Source organism: Panthera uncia, assembly GCF_023721935.1.
Source record: "Panthera uncia isolate 11264 chromosome A3 unlocalized genomic scaffold, Puncia_PCG_1.0 HiC_scaffold_11, whole genome shotgun sequence".
NCBI classification, from domain to species: domain Eukaryota; kingdom Metazoa; phylum Chordata; class Mammalia; order Carnivora; family Felidae; genus Panthera; species Panthera uncia.
Genome location: NW_026057578.1, coordinates 12,937,400 through 12,959,749, shown reverse-complemented (window position 1 = coordinate 12,959,749; position 22,350 = coordinate 12,937,400). Strand labels below are relative to the sequence as shown.

General features: G+C 48.2%; 2 long non-coding RNA genes across 2 annotated transcripts; one reads left to right on the top strand and one right to left on the bottom strand.

The window, feature by feature from the left end:
* The first annotated feature begins 9,188 nt into the window (after nucleotides 1-9,188).
* Nucleotides 9,189-16,863, top strand: LOC125936513 (uncharacterized). Its single transcript, XR_007462051.1, has 3 exons — nucleotides 9,189-9,535; nucleotides 15,714-15,825; nucleotides 16,724-16,863. It is a non-coding gene; the product is annotated as an uncharacterized LOC125936513 (long non-coding RNA).
* Nucleotides 16,864-16,872: 9 nt separating this feature from the next.
* LOC125936512 (uncharacterized) lies at nucleotides 16,873-19,116 on the bottom strand. Its single transcript, XR_007462050.1, has 3 exons — nucleotides 18,954-19,116; nucleotides 17,840-18,089; nucleotides 16,873-17,494 (listed from the first exon to the last, which is right to left on the bottom strand). It is a non-coding gene; the product is annotated as an uncharacterized LOC125936512 (long non-coding RNA).
* Between the last annotated feature and the right edge of the window lie 3,234 nt (nucleotides 19,117-22,350).

Here is a 22,350-nt window from a genome sequence, read left to right as displayed (position 1 = left end):
TAGTCCAAGCCGCTTTGTCTTGTCACATCCCTATAATTTACCGTTCTTTGTTTAAAAAAGATGTATAAGCTTTGGGGCGTACTGGCGTCTTAGGGTCTTTAGTTTTCCTTTTGAAGACTCCCATGCGTGCACAAAAATATTAAATAAAATGTGTGGGATTTCTCTTGTCGATCTGTCTTCTGTCAGCTTAATTCTTAGGTCCAGCCACAGAATCTAAGAGGGCAGAGGGAAGTTTGGCCTCCCCTACGATAGCTGGAGTGGATTCCATTGTTTGCAATTCAGACCCGTGCCCGATCCAAACTCTGAATAATTGGGCAGAGATGCCCGGATCGGAGACAGCGGGGTGGAGGGACAGGAGGCCCACCCTCCTGGATGATTCTAGAACATCTATACTTTGTCATAGGACTGAGTAAAGCTTTGTGGTGCCAGCAGACTACGTTGCTGACCACGCCTGTAAACTTTTACCCTCTTCTGTAAGTACTATCTCAGCTTTAATTATTCTTGACGTTCCATCCAGCTCTTTGATTTCCGGATTCTCTGATGCTTCTTAACAAATGCAAACAATTGAAGGTTATCTGGAGTTTGACTCGTATCAATCTTGGAAAAATAACAGTGAAATCTCTAAGGATCAGCACACCAGCCACCTGGCATGCCAGCAGGGGTTAGCAAATTAAAAATACATATATATTCAAAAACTTGATGATCAGGAAATTACTCCTGAGATGAGCTTTCTTGTTACTGACTTCAAAGAAGGATTTGTTATTATGGCGAAATGAAAACGCATTATAATTTGACGTTTTGCATGCAAATGGAAAAGCAGCAGGACTATCTGTCACTTCAGTTCAAGGAAGGACCCACTTGGCAAAAGAAGAAATACACCTGCTGCCCCATCAGGAGGCATAGGTTTGCATATCCTCCACCATGATAATCAGGATACAACACAGATTCGTCACCCTTAAAATCTTCTTGGTGTGGCCCCTTGTAGCCAACCCCTCTTCTCCCCAGTGCTGGCAACCACTGATCTGCCCTCCAAACACTGCACTTCCCAGTCCAAGAACGTCCTAGGGGCCCCTGGGTGGCTCCGTCGGTTAAGCGTCCGACTTCGGCTCAGGTCATGATCTCACAGTTCATGGGTTCGGGCCCCGAGTTGGGCTCTGTGCTGACAGCTCAGAGCCCGGAGCCTGCTTTGGATTCTGTGTCTCCCTCTCTCTCTGCCCCTCCCCTGCTCACGATCTGTCTCCCTCTCTCTCAAAAATCAACATTAAAAAAAAAAGTATTAAAGAACGTCCTATAAATGGCCTTCTACAGCACGCGACTTTTTAAGCCTGGCTTTTCTTCCTTTAGCGTCATGTCTGTGAGATTCACCCAAGCGATGGTGCGCGTCCACAGTTTCTTTTCCTTTTTTGTTGCTGAATAGTATTCCGCAATACGGATACGCCACAGTTTTGTTTTGTTTCTTTAATCCGCCCGCCAACTGTTGGTTATTGGGATTGTTTCCACGTCTTGGCTAATATGAATGATGCTGCGAACACTGACGCACACACGTGTGTGTGTGGACATATGTTTCCATTTTTTTCTTGGCTTCTCACCGCAGGGTAGGGGGTGGTCTTCTGGAAAATCTGTGGGGAATATTTTGTTACTAAAAATAGCGTGAGTGAATGTGTTTGAGGGAGGGGCCGCGATGAACACTTGTCTTCTACACTGAGCCAAGTTTGTTTTTTTTTTTTTTTAATAAAATAAAGTCAGTTTTGGTATTTTATCCTTGCAGTTTACCAACGTTCTTGTGTGTCTTATTATAGCTCATTTGTTTTGAGAACAAAAGTAATGGAGGCTCTTATTTCTGCACTTGTGCTTAAAACATGTGGACCAGCCTTCATGTAGAACATATTTTCTCGATGTTTTCTCCTCCCACTTCTTAATGGGTTTAAGATGAAGTACACTCACAACGTGGGTGACAATCACGTAGCTCAAATAACCCCCAAATGGTACCAAGCATCCGAGTCTCGATGGTTCGTTCCTACCTGTCACTAGACCACTTCTGCTTCTAAATTTAGATCTCTTTTGACACAGCCATTAAAAGTGTCCTTCGCTGATGTCAGCACTTGTAAATGTATCTTTCCTGTGCGTCAGATTCAATATTGGGGAAGTCAGCGGCTCTCTCGTCTGTAACACTTCTGTGGGTTTTTTTGTTTTTTTTTTTTTTTTTCTGCCTGGAGGAGACTTGAACACCAATCATCGTTTGAGCCTAAGTTTAGAGGGATTCATGGGCTTTTAATGTATCCATCTGTAGGATATTGTGGGGGAAGATACTGGATGCACTAATCAGGATGGGCGAGGGTATGTTGCAGGGACAGCGCGGAACTCTCCGTAGCTTAACACAACGAAAGTTTTCTCGCTCACACCGTGTGTCTAATGTGAGCTATTGGCGGGGGGGGGCTCTGCTCATCATGGGCACTCAGTAACCCAGTTGGATGGAGGCTACACCATCTCAATACATGCCCCCGTGAACACCGCAACATGGGAAGCAAGGAGAGAAGTCACAACCCAGCTCTTACGTGCTTCTGTTCGGACACAGCACCTGTCACTTTCCCTCGGGTTTCTTTGGCCAGGAGTGGTCACCTGTCCATGAGTGACTATGAGGGGTGGGGGAGACTGATCCTTCTGGGGGCCTGGAAGAAGTAGGGAGCTGGGGATTTGGGTGGGTCTGGCAATGTCTGTCAAGACGCGCGTGGGGTGTGCGGAGGGAAAAATTGACTTAACAAACTTTACTCATGTGATGATTTTCTCTTTGACTCTGGATCTCAGCAAAAGTATTGGGTCTCCGTGTTGATGGATTAAAGGGAACGATTATTTGAGGTTGGGCATTTTTTGCACCCAATATCTCCATAATCTTATTTTTGTCTGCATGAAGGCATTAGCATACATATTCTGGGCTCTGAGCCAAGATGACTCATTTTGTCTGTTTCCTCGTCTCCATGGTGCCCCCGTCTTTGCCAGAATCAAACAGCCGTCCCAGTCAGGAACCGCGCCGGGGACCCTGAATCCCCCAAGCCTGGAGCCCGGTCACCCCTCCCGCCCGCTTGATGGAACCGACCCTCAACAGATGCCACCGGCAGGGCCAGGCGCCAGGAACAATGCCACTTGGAATCTGATAAGTAGCACTTGGTGCCCTGCCCAGACCAACTTTTCATCACCTTGGAAAGGGGAAGGGCTTGGGACATCTCAGTCTCCACCGAAACCCTCAGGCATGCCTTGGTTATGACCGGGAGGGATTATTGTCACACTCTGCTGCACGGACCCCACCCCCACCTCAGGCTACGTGAAGATTAGAGAGGGTGAAGAAGCAAAATGAAAATGTCAGATTTCTGTTGGGGATTAGGAGGTGCTCAACTCCAGCGAAGTTTTAGTTTTCCTTGTCTCAAGGAAGAAAACCAGAGTACAACCTATAAACTCTCTGACTCTCTGCAGCATTCCATAAATTCATGAATTAGAAGGTGGAAAAAAAAAAAAACACCCCAAAACAAAACCGAACAATTTGGCCAGGCAGCCAGGATTTCTTGGCCTGAAGTGTTTTAGTTTTCTATGACTTTGAAGTCAGCACACGCAAGTTTCTAAGTCCCATCTCTGGCGTGAATGGGGGATGAATCCAGGAGACAGAGCCCCCCTAAAGTGGAAATAAAAGAAAAGGCACAATTCATTGCATCAACCGTCAAAAATTTGGTCAGAATATTTGCTGAGTAAAATAACCATGTTGACCGACTCTTATTCTGAAAAAGGCAGTTTCTTAATTTTTTATTATTGTTTTTTTTTTATGTCTTATTTTTATTTTTGAGAGAGAGAGAGACAGACAGAGTGTGAGCTGGGAAGGGGCAGAGAGCGAGGGAAACACAGAATCCGAATCTGAGCCATCAGCACAGAGCCCGACGCGGGGCTCAAACTCACAACGTGAGATCACGACCCGAGTCCAACAGACTGAGCCACCCAGGCACCCCTGAAAAAGGCAGTTCCGAATTCACGTGGCTCCAGTCTTCACTCATGTAGTCTTTCGCAACTATTTCTAGGTGTAAATATTTTCGTCAAAGAAAACCTGTCATAGAAACTCAACTTGCAAAACAGACCAGAAGCAAAGCTGCTCTGGGGGGTGAGCCCTGCCCCCCTGCCCACCCCCACCATTGTCTTTGAATCTTGCAGACACACGGTTCACACATTTTAAGAATCCTTGGACAGACCGAGGGTCGAGAGCATTAGAGAGCATTTGGAAGTTTCTAGGGGGGTTCTGGAGTGTCACAATAACTGATGGCTGATGTCCTTTCTGGCATTTCGTGTGTGAGATCATTGCTGTATAACTTGCAATGGAAGAGACAAGCCTTCACAGCAAAGAATCGTCCTGTCCAAATATCCACACAGCCCCCATGAAGAGACAGCTAACTACAGGTTTTAGCTGTCGTTCAGGGGCAGGAGCTAAGGGTCACCTGCCCAGCTCTAGCCTCAGTTTCCCTATCAGGAGGAGGATGCCACCCCCCCACCCCACTCCACCTCACTGTAGAGCACAGATAGACCAGTCTCCATGGCTACCAAGAATGGCCACGGGACCCAAGTCTGACTAATGCAACAGGTGAGTAAATGTATTCTGGGGTCTGGAGAATCTTCTAGAAAGATTTTCATCTTTAATAAAATGGATGCACAGAAAGAAACTCTATTTCCTGCCTTTGAAAAGAACTGGTTGAGGGAAAGAAAGTCTATTTCCTGACTTTGAAAAGAACTGGTTGAGGACAAGATGCTAGAACCCAGGCAGCCATTCTGCGATCATGAGGAGATACACTTACGAACCAGGCCAAGGAGATGAGGAAGACAAGGCAGAAAGACAAATGTGGTGAAGCTAAATCAATCATCGTTTCCGCTACCGGGGACAATAAACAAGATTCCTTAAGTTTGTGTTACTTGGATATTTGGTTACCGACATGCAAGCACATCTCAGTGGATAGATTTTCCTGCTTCAGATTCATCCAGAAATACAGAGCAGAGCTCCGAGGCAATGTTCTGCACGTACCCCGACACTTTGATTTTCACTGGGGTTTTTCTTGTTGACTCAGAGGCTGTATAAACCTTTTCCGACATTGTAATTGATCCTTCTGCTTCTGCCTGAGGGTGGTTGTCTGTGTTCTGTTAAGTAGTCCAGGAGCTTCTGGTTATTAACAGCCATTCTATACTTAAATTCTTTAGAATCTTTTATCTGGTAGGCCAGCCTCAACACAACCAAGAATGCCCAGTGATAGGAGGTGACATTCACTACTGACTTTGAGACAGAGCAATTCTCCCTCTGCTCCCTTCTCCTCCCAGTGTAGACCTGGGGACGCCCCCAGGGAAAGCAGGGAGGGTGGGAGCTCCTGTGGTTTCTAGTACAAGCCTTTCTCCTCCCTCCCAGATCCCTGATTCTGCACCCTGCGGCACCCCCAGAGATAGTCCCGCGTGGCTGTCCAGAAGCCCCTGCTACGGCGCGGGCACATAGGAAAAACACCCACGGGATCCCGAGAGGCGGGGAGCAGGGGGGAGGCGGCTCCCGGGTGGAATGAGCGAGGGCGCTCACAGCCTGACATTATCTAAGGAAGATGTGCAGACTCGGGACAGAAATGGTTTCGGGGCAAAGGAGACATGCTCTGGCCATGGGTTGTAACACTCGCAACTTGACTTCTAAGACGAATTTTTTTTTAATGTCTATTTATTTTTGAGAGAGAGAGAGAGAAAGAGAGAGAGAGAGCATGAGTGGGGAAGGGGCAGAGAGAGAGGGGGACACAGAATCTGAAGCAGGCTCCAGGCCCTGAGCTGTCAGCACAGAGCCCGACGCGGGGCTCGAACTCACGAACCGTGAGATCATGACCTGAGCCAAAGTCCGACGCTTAACCGACTGAGCCACCCAGGCGCCCCAATTTTTTTTTTTTAAGAAGCATTTTATACGTACAGAAAAGTGTTAGATAACAAGCATCTGGGTACTCACCGCTCCGTGATCAGAAATCTGACTTCTGAAGTTCATTTGAAACTTCCTGCGCGTCCCTTCCCGTGGATTTCCCTCCCTCTCCCCAAGAAGTAGCCACTTCCCTAACTTTGTTTTCTTACCGTGCTCGTGCATATTATACTTCTAATGAATCCATTTATACTCCCAAATGTTACACATACTACTTGGCCCAAATGGTATTATTGTATGTATTCTTTTACAATCTGCTTGGTTTTATTTCACATAATGTCTTCGAGCTTGATTCTTGTTGATATCTACTTTGCTAGTTTATTTGGACCCCTGTCCCCATGCTGTTGGCTTCGGTCAATGGATATTCAAGTGGACTCTATGTGTTTTGCGAACACAGAGCTGCAATGAACATTCTGGGCTACTCGTCCCTGGGCCTTTTCCCGAGACCGTCGCTCGGGTATTTACCTGGGAGAGGGAGGGGCTTGCGTTTCCGGGCAAGTCGAGGGAAGATGTAGAACAGAGAGGGCATCCAGAGGAAAGGGAGGCACGACTGTTTGCCCTCTCCAGCCACCCCCGCTTGTGAAAAGCATCTGGATTTCCTTTTGGAGAATTACCCTTCCCCATCAGGTGCAGCCTCGGTGGGACTCTGATCAAGATGGCCTCCTTGTCCCCATAAACCAGGGTGGCCATGTAATCCCAGCTGGGTCAGTGGGCAATTTCAATCTCTAGGTAATTTGACTCTGAGGAGAGGAAAAAATGCAGTCCGGGAATGACGAGACACCCACTGGGGTGCCCTGAAGAAATTGTCTTTATTTCCTCTTTGTGGCATTTCAGAGATGATTCACTTCTTGCCTCCTCCCTTTTTTGTCTTTGCCTGTGTATTTATTTACTTCGAGAGAGCAAGCATGAGCAGGGGAGGGGCAGGGAGGGAGAGAGACAATCCAAGCGGGCTCTGCACTGTCAGTGAAGAGCCCACCGTGGGGCTCAGGCTCAAAAACCATGAGATCGTGACCTGAGCCGAAATCAAGAGTGGGATGCTTACCCGATACAGCCACCCAGGCACCCCAGTTGTTGCCCTTTCTAAGGCTGCCTCTTCCTTTTTTGAGGTAACCCATATCCTTCCAGGAACTTCTTTTTTTTTTTTTTTTTTTTTTTTGTGCTTAAGCTCACTGGACCCAGTGTCTGTGGGTTTCAACCAAAGTTCCCTGACTAATACAGCCACCCAGGAAATATGCCAAGAGTGGAAGGTGGGCAAGTCTTCCGTGAACGGAAGACTCCCACCATGTTCACAGCCCCTGCCTTGAACCCTTCGACCTTGAAGAGGGTTTGGGGCACGGGCCCTTTGTGAAGCAGCCAATCCCGAAGTAGGAAAATTCATTCCCAGCCATCAACTCACATTCAGCCGGCGCCAGTGCTGGGCTGGGCGCTGTGTTGGCACGGAAGACGTACTCTTCACCCTTGGAGGGTGAATTGAATTCTCACCAGGGACCACAGTTCATCAAAATGAGCTCGCTGTGAAAGCTCCCTTAGGTGTGTATTCTACCTGGGAGAGAAATGTCCATCTAAGGTAGGTCTCAATTCCTTCCTCTGCAGAGGGCTTGCACAGCACTCGGTTTCCACGGAAGGATGGTTCCGTGCTCCGGCATGCCCCAGGAATTGGGGAGAAGGAACAGTTTCATCTTTTAAGGCAGACAAGGTATCTCATAAACGCGTGCCAATCCGCGAACTCACCAGTCACTGCTGAATCAAGAGACCCCATCAACAATAGGTCAGTGATTTCAAATCCATTTTCCAAACACAAACAGATGAGCCTGAACGACGTAGACGACACTCCGGAAGAGGTCACTGGGGGTTATATATATTTTTATTGCTGCCAAGTAATATCAGGGAAAAAAAAAATCGAACTTTTCACACATAGGAGCCCGGGCCTTGTGAGTAGTTGTTTTTAAACTCCTGCATCTCTATTTCTTTATTTTGGAAACAGAACTTTCTTACGCCTCCCCCCCACCCCTGCGCGCCCCACCCTTCCACTTGCCTCTGGAAGTCCTCCTCTGGAGCCTTTGATCCATCTGATCTGGGAGTCAGGGAAAAGACCCACGACCCAGAGCTAAGCCAGTCACTGTGTCAGGTCCCCTGGCAACAGTGGTTCATCAAGGGTGAGCATATGACCAACCAGAATGATTCTCAGGACTTAACCTGGAAGCTCCTGGCTCTTTTCTTCTGGGTTGAGCCTGGAGGAAGAGGCTGGAGGGACCGCAGAGCCCTTGCCACCCAGAGCCCCGGAAGGAGGTAAACACGGCTGATGATGGCGCCACGGCCCGGGAGAAACTGAGCCTCGTATTGAGTCCAGAATCTAGTCATGCCTGAAGCCAGCGTGGCTCTTAGATGTTTTGTTTGGGGAGCCAACAAAACTCTCTTCTTGCTGAAACAAGCTCGGTTTGCATCGTCTGTCGCTCACTACTGAAGAGAGAGGAGTCCTCACTAACACCCGAGGGTGGCAGAGCGCCGAAGTATGGAGGCCTCAGTTTCCCCATTGGATCTAATGAGCTTCAGCACCGTCTTCCAGCAGCCCCGTCCTGGTTCTCTGGTTCTGGGTGATTCTTCACTGCCTGTGTTGCTGAGTGTGTGAGTTTGGTGCGGACTGCCCGGTTTCAAACCTCCATGTCACCACCAGTAGCTGTGACTATGGGCAAGTGACGTAAGCCCTCTGTGTCTCAGTTTTCTTACCTGTGACATGGAAATGAAGACAGTAGACCCTCATAAAACTGTTGGGAGAGGTGAAGGTGTTAAAATCTGCAGCGTGATCAGAATAGTGGCACAGAGAAAGCGCCTTCCCAGCGGCGACTGTCCTTACTGTTTATGTCGTAATTTATGGTGACGATGCCTGTCCAGACGTCTCCCTCCTTCTCGGTGGTTGTCACCATTCCCAGGCGCCTTGCTGTCTTGGTTAGGGCTCCACCTTTTATGCCTTTTCACAGTCTTTGCTGCTCTGTGTCCCAGCACTAGGGGATTTCTCTTTCCAAGCTCACAGGTATCTAACGCGAGAAGTCAACTCAGGAAATACGTTCATGGGGTTCCCCTTTGGACAGGAGGTGAGTAAAAGTTTCTGTCCATCCCACTTCAGTTTATAAATCTCTTTAATGAGTAAGATTTTTTTTTTGTAATGTATATTAATTTTTTTTTTGGCTACTCAGAATCCACTGCCCTACCCCTTGGTGACCAGCTCCCTGGGAACCGCTCTCCCACCACCTTACTCTCACCTAAATGGCTTAACCAGCCTTCCGGGTCCCGTGGAGTGAGATCATCGTGGCTTTCCTTTCCCGGCAACTGTGATTGGCTCAGGGACGGGCATGTGACACCGTCAGGGCCAATGAGATGCAACGAGACTGTTGCAGCGGCTTCTGGGAATGCTGTACACTTTTGTCCCTGTTGCGGCCATGACAGGAGAGTCTAAGAGTGGACTTGAGAGAGGAGGGAGGAGCTCAGAGATCAGGAGACACTAGGCAGGACCTGGTGACGTCATCTGAACCTCTGGATCCAGCTGTGCCCGAGACTAACGACTCCTTGCCCTTCGTAGGTATCTGATGTCATAAATTCCTTTAATTCAAAGCTATTGAACCCAGGTTTTGTATGCAACCAAGAGTCCTGATAAAATCGTTGAGCTTTACGACGTTTGCATTTAAAAAGGAGCATTTAGTGTCTCAGTCTAGAAGAATCAGATAGGATCGCAGACACATGGCAGTCCAGGGAGGAAGGGGATGGTTTGTGGAGGGTCTCGGATATTACGCAGGAAAGCTGGTGACTCTCAGTGTCTAGATTCAGCTGGTTCTGCGAGAAGAGTCATCAAGTTATCAGTTGTCCCCCTTCATTCCTCCAGAAGGTGCCCTTTAAGACAGCATGCAAATAGCTTGGGATGGCTTTGATTAGTCCAACAGTGGAGAAAACGAGAGGCGCTCAAAGCCAGAACCTTTGGAAGATGATGATGCATGGTTAAAGGGTCACCCAGGTGGCACCGACATCATTCAGGTCTTTGATGCTGGGATGGGGTGGTCTGGTTTCCCTCAACTTCTTCAAAATGGTGGATCCCCGATCGGCCAAGACCCCAGATAGATGGGGAAACATTTATATGCTGGTGGGAAGATAACCTTTCTAGGCACAAAGTGAGAATTTCAGTTATTTTACCACCGTTGATCCAGAAAATCATGGTCTAAAATAGAGATTTTTTTTTTTTTTTTTTTTAACGTGCAAATGAGCTGCATGGTTGACTTCAAGGGGCAAAGGTTCCCACCGGCCTTCGGGGCTGGCCATTCGTCAAGTGAACTGGCCGACACAGGATGGTGTCTGTGTCTGTGTGCGCTCTCGTGGAATAGCAGGTCATGTCCTTTTGACTCACTAATCAGTTTTCCCGAGTTTTCTGGGCTAATGAATCACTTTCTCTGGTTTCCATTAGCTGCACATGGTGTTTCTGTTGGAAAGACCTTCATGTTTACATTCTTATTTAATAGAGAGCTTTGATGGACACCAGGCCTGCTTATTGATGAGAGCCTCCGACCCTGGGTCAGAGCAGGAAATGGGATTTTCAAGAAATGTCACAAAGGTCGTAGAAGGCAGGAATAAAGAAGTGATCACAGACACAGCGCTGAAAAGATCTATGAGAAGTAGCAAAACCCGGGTGTGTGTGGGGGGGACAAGGGGGGTGTTGTATCAGTCAGAGCTCTCCAGACAAATAGAACTGATGGGAGATTGTGCGTGTGTGTGTGTGTGTGTGTACTGTTTATTGTAAGGTATTGACTCACATGGTTATGGAGGCTGAGAAGTCCCATGATCTCCAAGCTGGAGACCCAGGAAAGCCGGAGGTGTAGGTCCAGTCTGAGTCCGAAAGCCAAAAGAACCAGGGGAGCTCATGGTGCACGTTCCAGCTCAAGGGCAGGAGAAAACCCATGTTCCCACTCAGACCATCAGACAAAGCAGATTCTCCCTGCTTCCTACCTTTTTGGTTCCAATCAGGCCAGGTGATGCCCACCCACGTTAGGAAACAATCTGTCTTCCTGGGTCCACCAATTCAAATGCGAATCTCATCTAGAAACACCCTCTAGAGACACACCCAGAAATAACATTTAGATATCAGGACACTCCGTGACCCAGTCAAGTTGACACGCAAAATCAACCATCACGGCAGCGGATTCCTGGGTCCTTCCTGGAGGCAAAGCAGGGGAGAGAATGTTTTCACGTTTTGCGTTTGTAAAATTTATTCCCCAAAGGCAGCAGCGCAAGTCTGAGTTGCTAGAAGCCTGCAGGGTTTGGAGAGGAAGACGCAGTTGCAAGGATTAGCTGGATACAGACTAACTGCCTCCCAGAGTTAACACGGGAAGCTCCAGCTCTTTGCGGGTGACTGGGCAGATACCAGGACGGGTGAGGTTCCGATACAGTGGCAAACAAGACCCACAGGGCAGCGGCTGACAAGAGGGAACAGTTCCTTTGCTCCAGGGGCGCATGCCCACCTCGGGGTCAGCTGGTCCGCACACCGCGACCCTGACTGGCCCTCAAAACCACCACACCTTACGACGGGCACCGATGTGTAGCCGGTGAGGCCTGAATCCCTCTCTCGTGCTGCTGCCCGAGCAGGCAGGTGGATCCAGGCCTCTTAGCTGCTGCGCGAGGCCAGCCCGCCCACCGCTTGGGTCCTCGATGCCACAAAGACCCCGGCTGCCCTCTCGACCGCTTTGTAACATTTTCACGAATTAACACAAATGTAGATTCTTTGTGAAAGGTTAGCCCTAGGGGAAGGCAGTGCCTCATCGTGGGAGGAAGGGAACACTTGAGAAGAAGAGAGGTTAAAGGAGTTCTGTTCTCAGCAAGCCGCTCTTCTGGGAAAAAATTAGAGAGCCAAATGCAAAGGACAGACATGACAAAGTTGTGTAAACGACAGAGTAGTGTAAATGTTGATATTTTGCAATAAAACGGTTACATTCTCCTTTTAAGTGTCCTTTTACATCCTTTCCAAAAACGTGCTGAGTTTTCTGAACCATTAGCAATATGTCTCATTCCCTTTTCTCCTTGAAAGATCTCTTCCACTTCTCCCTGATGCTTCTCTCCTAGTTCAGTGTATTTTTATCCTGTCACTTAGTTTACTTCTAAATTAAGCATGTTTAAAATGTCTCCTGGGTTGAGTTATTGTCGGAATTATTTGTAATGCCCAACTGATCCAAGCAACATAAATGTATAGTAAATTTGGATAAATAATTATTAAACATCAAACACCACTTTATTGGCCCTGCACAGCCTGTGAGGTGGATGGAGGGAATCAGGGGGTCTTAATTAAAGGGCACTTTAATTAAAAGGGAATCAGGGGGTCTTAATTAAAGGGCACCCAGACCCCGGTATTGCAAGCTGCCCCCTTTTTACATGTGGGGGAGGTTTGCACATCTCCAAGCAAGGCACTATGGAAGGATTGGGATGGGTGAAGATCCTCCCTCTTCTTTAAAAAAAAAATTTTTTTTTACATTTATTTATATTTGAGAGACGGGGGGGGGGGGGGGGGCAGAGAGAGAGGGAGACACAGAATCCAAAGCAAGCTCCAGGCTCTGAGCTGTCAACACTGAGCCCGACACGGGGCTTGAACCCATACACCATGAGACCATGACCTGAGCCGAAGTCGGACCCTCAACCGACTGAGCCACCCAGGCACCCCTACCTCGTCTTCTAAGCTGGGAAAAGGGCAACTGTGAAGGAGAGATGGGAAAGGAGACCAATGGGAGCGTTCTCAGGTAGGTCAACAGAGGGAACACTAACCTGTGTAGTTTGAGAGTCTGTGTCCGTGTACTTTCGGGCAATGTGCCCCCGGGAGAGAGCTGGCTTTGATTAAAAAATGGTCTGTTTTCTGACTTGCTGGCCTGGCTTCCCTCTCTCTGCTCACACAGGAATAGCAAAAATTGGGGGAAAAGCACCGGACTCCTTCTGCAGTATTTTTCACACTGTCATTGGTCCCTCACGACCACGCAAGGAGGTTCCCAGAGCAGAAACATCTCCACCACCATGCCGCCATAGAATGGAGGATGAGATATAGTTTTGTTGGCTCGTGGGCGCCCCACACCTTCCTTCGGTTCCCCACCCTTTCCCTCCAAGAGCCCACCTCCCTGTCACTTCCCTCTTCCTCCCCTGGTCCCCTACTCTCCCTTCCCCCAGCTCCCGTCTCTCTCCTCTGTTCTGTTCTCCCCTCCAGCCTTCTCTCTCCTGGAAATCATCATCACAGGACCAAGGCTTGGATATTGTTTGCATAAAACCATTACGAAGAGGGCAAGAGTGACATTTCTTTACGGGCTTGGGTCCAAGCCTGTGACAAACAGAGGTGATCTCAGGGAAAACAAATTGTTAACGTGATCTGGAAATTTCACTGCGGGCACTACATATTTGCATAGAGGAGCCAAACAGAGCAGGGTCGAGGCAGATGAATTCCGTTCCCAAAACACTACAATGAAAAGGCGACTGCAAATTAGGTTTGAAATGGACATCCCTGTCCTCAGAGATTTCGCAGTGACAAATGGATTAGTCCCCAAGTGGAACACAAGCTACTTTGCTTTCATAGGAGCAAGGAAGACTAATAAAGCCGCGTCTCTATGCAGCCCCAGTCAACCAGGCTTCGTCAACCTCTGTTAAATAGCCCGACGCTTCTCCACCGAGCTTCTTAATTAAGTCGCAATAAGAGTTTGCCCTTAAGAAATCCTTACAAGCTTGGATCCTTGAGTTTATTTATTAATATTTAATATTCTTTCATTTAAAATGAAAAATGCTTAATTATCTTATTGTTATTTATTATTTTTAAATTAATAGTGGTTCCAAGGAATGGCTTGGAAAGGAACCCTTTAGAGCCCTCAATAACATCCGTCAAAGTGCCCTCAATGCCGTCCCACGTAATATAATGCCAAGTGTATATATACGAAGTCAAGCAAGGTCATTGTTAGGCAACATTTTCCCGGGATTTACGCGGGACACACACTCCATGTGGCCGGCGTGACGCCGCAAACAGCCTCCAGCCGTATCCCAAGCTCCCGCCCCTCGCCCCTAGCTGCACATCGGTCAGGAACGTCCGGGTTCTGCTTCAGTAACAAATAACCCCCAAAATGCTGTTTTAAAATATCCGGATTTGTTTTTCTTTCTCATGTAATATCAACTGCCTGTCCAGAGTCCTGGACTCAGCCATCCAGGGGCCTTCCGTCTTGCAGGGTGGGCCTTGCAGCATCGAATGTCACCATCCCAGCTCAGGGCAGAGCCCCGGGGCTCCTGCACCTGCCAGAAATGCTTCCGTGAAGCGACGACATGACGTCTCTTCCATTCACAGCAATTGTCTAGGGCAGGTCCTGTGGCCCCACCGAGCTTCAAAGGGACGGGAAGAGGCTTTTCTCTACATTTCCCCAAGGATGGGGGCTCCAGGTATGTAGAAACACTCCAGGTCTCTATCGTTCCCCCTTCCACAAAAAAACTGCTGCCTCCAAGACCCTTCTGGGAACAAAATTTCGGAGCCACAAACGCTTCTCACCATACGGACCAAACGTTTCGCAAAGAAACAAACAATTTTTTTTTTCTTTTTCCTTTACGTAGGGCAGGTCCCGTGCCCTTGGACCTGGAACAGTGCCTGGCAATTAACTGGAGTATATAAATACCTACTGTGGGAATTAATGAATACATGACTGGCCGAGCGAGGGGAGGAGGGCTTGGTAACGCCTCTCGCGCTGTAGCCGCACTCCTCGTGGACACAGAGCTCTGCAAAGCGCCATCAGGGGAAGACGGACTAGACGGTCCGGCCGCGTCTCTGCAGGCGGCGCTGGTGCGTGAAGGCGCATGCGTGCTGTGCAGACACCTGCAGGCTGGGGAGGGCGGAGCAGAGAGAAGCACCAAGAAACCATCCGGAGTTAGGAACCCAGGAAAAGGTTGAACTTCCTATTACGGAGGTAGAAAGAAGGAAGGGTCTGTCTGGCTACCTGTTGCGGAAAGCCGGATCACACAAATGTAACCGTGTGCAAAATATGAGAGACCTGGAAACCAGCGAGGAAAGCGAGTTGGCTTTGTCACTAATTAACCATCGTAACTTCTGCATAAGCTCGCGCGGACAAGAATAATACGAACAACACAACCATGCACAGGATTCTACAGTTGGCAAAGCACTTTATTTTTGTTGTTGTTTGTTTGTTTTTATTTTTTAAAACCTATGGTAGGTTTTTTGGCAGTTTTAATATATTATTTATTTTTTGAGAGAGTAAGCGGGGGGAGGGGCAGAGAGAAAGGGGACAGAGGATCCGAAGGCTGACAGCAGAGAGCCCCGCCCGGGGCTTGAACCCACAAACTGTGAGATCGTGACCTGAGCCGAAGTTGGGCACTAAACTGACTGAGCCACTGAGGTGCCCTGCAAAGCACTTTAATATACATGTATATTAATATACATGTATACGTGTGTATATATATATATATATATATATATATAAATATAAATATACACACACATATATGTGTATTTTTTTCTCTCTGAAAAATAAACATTTTTTAAAAATTATTAAAAAAAATATGGAATCCATTCTATTAACATTCCACCGGACAAAGTTCCGGGCACAGTCTGAATACCTTACAGCTATTTCCTTTAATCCTCGCTGCAGGACTATCCTCTTTTGACAGTGAGGAAACTGAGGCAGGGAAATGAAGTATTTTGCTCAAGCTTATACAGTTAGTGGCAGAACTCGTATCTGTATTTTGCACCCAGGTATAAGGCTCTGGAGGCCACACACCGAACTCCGCATCCTGCAGCCTGAAGAAAATGAAATAAAACTCTTCCGGCGATGCCAGAGGCTGGGATTCATCGTTTACCCAGGACGGTAGGGTTGGAATTTCTCAGAGGGAAGGCTCTGTCTTTGGAGGTTGTGGAGGGGAAAATACCTGAGTTTTGTCTTGGTCTGATCTCATCCCGTAGCATGAAGACATTTTGTACCATATTTTTATCCTTTTACTTATTTATTCTCCCATGAACAAAATTTATTGAGCATTTACTATGTGCCAGGAGATGTTCAAAGCTTTAAAAACATTTTTTTAAACATTTATTTATTATTGAGAGACGGAGAGACACAGAGCATGAGCAGGGGAGGGGCCGAGAGAGAGAGAGAGACACACACACACAGAATCCGAAGCAGGCTCCAGGCTCCGAGCTGTCAGCACAGAGCCCAACGCGGGGCTCGAACTCACAAACTATGAGATTATGACCTGAGCCGAAGTCGGACGCTTAACTGACTGAGCCACCCAGGCGCCCCATCCCTGGGGTCTCTTTATAAGGGTGCTAATCCCATTCAAGGGCTCCTCCTTCAAGACCTAGTCATGTCCCAAAAGGCCCCCCTTCCTACTGCCATCACCTTAGGGCTTAAGCTTCAACACAGGAATTACAGGAGGGTGCAAGCATTTAGTTCATAGGACAACTTTCATAGCAATTTTTCCTGCTCAGTGAGGACCAGAGTTAGAATCTTCCCATTTTATAGGTGGTGCACAGAGGAAACTGAGGCACAGAGAGGCGAACTCACTGGGGACACCTCTGGGGCCCCTTTTGGATGAGGCCACCTCACTCCAGAGCCCTCACTCTTAGCACCACACTCCGCTCCAGGTCAGATGTCACAACCTGCGTGCAGACATCTCTAACAGAGTTCAGGGCTTCCTCGGGGACCCCTGGGCATCCCTCATTCTGGTCAAACGGTTCTGTAATTTTTATTTGCACATTTATCTCCCCAGGAGACCGTGGGCCCCCTGAGAAGAGAGACTGGCTGTGCTCAGAACTTCCCTGATGTCTGCGCTCGAGGGGATGGCCCGGTGGACGGAGCGCCTGATTGGGGGCACTTCTGTGAGGGTCTCAGGCACTTCCTGGGGGCTAGCCACTGTGCGTGTTCATATGCGCCTCTGAGAGACCCAGAGGAGGTGGACAGACGCAGACAGAGGAAGACAGTCATGGAGAGGTGCAGGGAGAGATGGGGAGACCATAGAGATGGGAGAGGCGCAAAGAAACCCCAAAAGAGGGCGTAAAGGGAGAGAGGAAGGACAGAGGAGGAGCCCCCAAGGCAGGGGCGCCCCCAGCAAGGTGCTGACCCACCCCTTCCTGCCTGCGTCCCCTTCCCCACTCTGTGCAGGCCACGTGTCACCTTGCCAGTCACCGCACATCCACAGTCACTCCTACCTCAGGGCCTTTGCACAGCAGTTCCCTCCCCCCAGCATGCTCTTCTCTCTGGCCCGGCTCTCTTTCTCATCACCTGGCTCTCTCACACATACTCCAGAATGCTTCCTAAAGTAGCTCCCGCTCTGCCCAGTCACACTCACTGTTGTGTCTTGCAAAGCATGTAATACCATCTGACATCTTATTTATTTGTTTACTTTCCATGTTCTGTCTCCCTCATGTGTACATGGGCTTGATGGATGATAGCCGGCCGCCTCCGTTTGCTTAGGATTGTAACCCTTGTGCTTAAAACGGTGCTTGTCATAGAAACTCGGTGGCTGGAAGGAACCTGAAGTCTGGAGGAAGGGAAAAAGAAAGGCAGTAGGAATGGAAGGAGGGAGGGAGGGAGGGATGAATAACAAAGGAAGGAAGGGAGACCCCCGTACACCTGCTGCTCCCTGTGCTGCCCTACACTGTAGACCATGTGCACAGACGGATGCAAATCCTGTTCAGGAAGCAGGCCGCAAAGTCATGCCCTCTCTGGTCTCTCTGTGTCATAAGGGTCAAGGTCTCCCTCGGCCAAGGCCTGAGGGCTCTGCTGAACCCTGGCTCCTAGCAGCTCTGCTCAAGAGGATTGTAGGGGACCGGACTGTGTCCACACCCTCCCCCCCCACCCCCACCTCATATGTTGAAATCCTAACCTCTAAGACTGTGTTTGAGACGGGGCTTTTAGGAGATAATTAAGGTTCAATGAGGCCATAAGGGTGGGGCCACAATCCGATGGGGCTCGTGTCCTTGTAAGAAGAGGAGGAGACACTAGGACGGTGCACACACAGAGGAGAGGCCGTGTGAGGGCACAGAGAGGAGGTGGCCATCTACAAGCCAGGAAGGGAGGTCTCACCAGCAAACCGACCCTGCTGGCACCTTGATCTTGGGCTTCAGCCTCTAGAACTGAGAGAAAACAAAAATTCCTTCGTTTAAACTCCTAGTCTTTTATGGTAGTCCAAGCAGACGAAGACAAGGACGCTCTTCTGGAAGGAACGTCTCACGTCTGCGGCAGGCAGGGGCCCTGGAAAGAGCAGTTCAAGGCCTCCCTGAGGTCTATCACGTGGCAGAGAGAGCACAGAACACTTCTCAATGATAGGAGCGAGGGGGACGCACATTAAAAATGCAAGACTCCAAGTTGACGTCCCCTTAGATGAAGGAGACAGAATCGCGTGTCCCTTGGAAGGAAAGAAGGGTATAGCTTTGCTCTGCTTTCTTTGTTTTGAGGCCTAGAATAGCAACACTCCATCCCCTGGCTGGGAGACCCGGCCCTTTGCTCTGCCAGACTGTTTCTTTTCTCTGACATGGGGATACTCATATGGCAATGGATTGTTGGGGCTTTCAAATGAAATAATGTAAATAAGGGGACTTTGTGAGGTGGAATTCATTCATTCATTCATTCATTCATTCACTTACTCATTCATTCATTCACCCATACCCTCAATGGGTTTACTGAAGGCTTATTGTGCCAAACCCTGCTGAACGTCCCTGAGGTATAGACAGTAATAAGACATATAGAGGTTAAAGGTACATGGCTGGAACCAGACTGCCTGGGGTCAACCCTGGCTCTGTCACCTACCTCCTAACTATGGGAAAGTTAAGTGATAATAATATTACCTTACTCAAAGGACTGTTGTCAAGTTCAAGTGAGTTAATATTTGTAAAGCATTTAGGATAGGGGCCTGGCCCAGAGTAACTACTGTAAGAGCCTTTGAAAACAAACAAACAAAAAAAATACTTTTGAAATGAACAACGAGGAAATTAACTTACAGTAAGTATTTCTATCTAAGGAGTCACAGCTGCCTATTGTATCTTAAAAAAAAAAAAAGAAAAGAATACTGGAGGAGTTAAAAGAATAGAACAATGAGCATCAGTATAACCTTTTAGAAAGATTTGCAACCAAATTTTTGTAAATGTAAAATCAAGTTTTAACCCTTAGCCGTTAACCGCTAAGAACACCCAGAACTCTAGAACGCCTTAGTTCGTGCGGGTTAATGTCGCAATTTATTAGCCCCAATCTCTGTGGCTTAAAGCAACACCTTTATTTCTTGCTTAAATCCAGGGCAGTGGGCAAGCCCGTTTCACAATATTCTCCCTGATGGGTGTGATGGCAGTTTCTCTCCCAACTAGAATTCAGAAGAGGGAAGAGAGCCTGAGAAAGAAACACTGGATCTTAAAGACAAAGTGACGCATACGTCACTGGCCAGAGTCCGCCACGTGGCCACCCCCGACTTCACCAGGAGGAAGCAGTTCAATTCTCCCAAACGCCTGACTTCCCCGCTTCCGCGTGACTGTGGCCAAGTCGCTTACTTTTCACGGTGTCTCAGTTTCCTTGTTTGTTTGTATGAAGACAGACCCATGACTTTGTTCGTGGCGTTGTTAAGAGGATTAAATGTGGCAATGAACAACAAAAAATGTTAGACGGTTGATGTCATCTATGCTGAGAACATATAAGATGTTATTTGTGTGTGTTGCGTCCATTAACTGCAAGTAGGTATCAGGCTATGATGCTTTCAGACCTAGTAGAAATGTGTGATCTGGCTGAAACAATAGCCTTCCATTTATTCCATAATTATGTGCACGCGCGCGCGCACGCACACACACACACACACACACACACACACACACAATACAGCTGGGGACCCGGAGTCGGAGCCATGACGAACAAAGGAGAGTGAGTTGGGGTGGAAAAGAGGGCGTGCAGGCCATTCCCAGGGACTGGGGGCCGAGGAAGGGTGGAGAAAGGGAGGCGTCTCGGGGGAAGCCGCGTCCCGGATGCAGAGGCTCAGGGAAGGGGCAGGTGGCCGTGCCGGTGAGGGGGCGGGGGCAGAAGTCCTGAGAATTGACGTTTAGGGTCCAAAGGCCGCGAGGAGCCAAGGAGCACAAGGGCTCTGGGCCGACTCTGGAGGCCAACTGCCTAGACGGATGTGAACCAGGTCCTTGAGCCCGAGCTCGCTCTGGGGACCGCGGCTTTGCTAGTGGCAGGCCATGTGACCTATGTTTGGCCAATCAGACCTTCTCACCACGGTGATTGGCTCAAGAATAGCATGTGACTGCAGTCAGAGCCAATCAGAACTAACCCTGGGCCTTCGTGGGAGGAACAGGTTCATTTGCTGAGGGACCTGAGGTTGGAAGGCTGTGAATCTCAGACTGCAAGGTCCCCACCGGAAGGTTATCTCCCTAAGGGTGAAGTCAAAGAAAAACACCCTGGAATGGAGAGAAAAAGAGAGTCAAAGTCCCTGGTTTTAGATATGCCCACGGCCCATCGCTGGCCTTTGGTGTGAGCCACAAATTCCTTTACTTTGGACAAACCAGATAGACGTGGGTTTTCTGCCACTTGCAACCAGAATCTCTCCTGGAAGATAGGATGCGCCTCTTTGGAGGTTACTGCTACTTTTCTTTGCAACGAATGCTCTCCACTCTGCAGAGACACTTGCCAGATGTTTTTGACCTAACTAGACTAAATTATATTGCATTCTCAAAAATCACATTTCCATTCAGCTTTCCCCCAAGAAATCCGGTGTTAATTTATTCGTAAAGAACACACATCTCCAGAAGAGACTCTCCAACCTCTGATACCAATTTTCCTCTTGGTCATTGGCTCTGAGTCATTAATGTCACGTATGGCTTCATGCCCATACAGGCTACCCAGTAATCTCCTTGGGGCCAGTCATCATGTGGTCGGTTTTGATGACAAAAATAACTATTGAGACCCTAAAATTTGTTCACTCTGAATGTATTAAGGTGGTAGTTATCACATCGGTACTATATCACCCCTTAAATTACCTTGAAAACAAAATCAATAGTTTATTTAAACACAGTCAAGAAAAGAAAAAACGCTCCCAAGGAATCTGTGTTAGTTTTTCTGGGAAGGCAAAATGTACAGAAGCTAAGAGTAAACAAGATATGTGGTGACTTCAAGGAATAAACCAACCCCCAGGTTGTGATAATTTCTTGGCTCCTTCTTACAAATTAGCTCAACAGACCTTTGCAAAGTCTGGGCTTTCTAACCGAGTGATTAGAATAAAAGCACTGTTGACCTAACAGTTGGGCAGTGTGGATACTGAAGCTATTTCTTTTTCTGTTTTTTTAATGTCTGTTTATTTTTGAGAGAGAGAGAGAGAGCACACGTGAGCAAGGGAGGTGCAGACAGAGAGAGGGGGACAGAGGATCGGAAGCGGGCTCCACGCTGACAGCAGAGAGGCTGAGGCGGGGCTCGAACTCACCAACCGTGAGATCATGACCTGAGCCAGCTGGATGCTTAACCGACTGAACCACTCAGGCGCCCCTACTGATGCTATTTCTTTTACTAAACACTTGAGATCATTCATACATTGAGCTTATCAGTGCCCCAGATCGGACTCCAGGAGCAATGTGTGAGCTAATTCAGACACCACCACCTGAACTGCTTTTATTTATTTAAAAAACAAATTCTTTAAGTTTGAAATTTCTCAGGTTTGCCACCCCCAAGTCACAGCTCTTCTGCCTTTGGCGAAATTGTCAGTTGTCCAAGGGATGGCACCCTCAGCGTTCTTGCTGCACAGATTCCAAGATGGCTGACTTGCTTGCTCTTTCTTCCATAGAGTCTGCGAGCTCCCAACACCCTTTACTAAATTCCTTTCCCACTTAAGTAGCTGCAGGGGGGGTTGGTTTATTCCTTCAAGTCACTGCATATCTTTTTTTTTTTAATGTTTATTTATTTTTGACAGAGAGAGACAGAGCATGAGTGGGGGAAGGGCAGAGAGAGAGAGGGAGACACAGAATCCGAAGCAGGTTCCGGGCTCCGAGCTGTCAGCACAGAGCCCGACACGGGGCTCGAACTCACGGACCACGAGATCATGACCTGAGCCGAAGTCGGACGCTTAACCGACTGAGTCACCCAGGTGCCCCAAGTCACTGCATATCTTGTTTACTCGTAGCTTCTGTGGGTTCCAGTGCTAGCAACCGAGAGCCCAGACAGATGTGCTCGTTACGATGTTCCATTTTAAGGGCTCACCCTTTCCAGGTCTGAACGGCTGGAAGTATAGTCACCACCCAAGTGTCTGACGTGCAGGGGTCATTCCTGCTGGCCTTCCCAGGGCAGCTGACAAACTAACCGAGCAGAGAATGTACTCATTTATATTTTTTAAAAACAGTTTTCTTGAGGTTGCAATTGATATACAAAAAA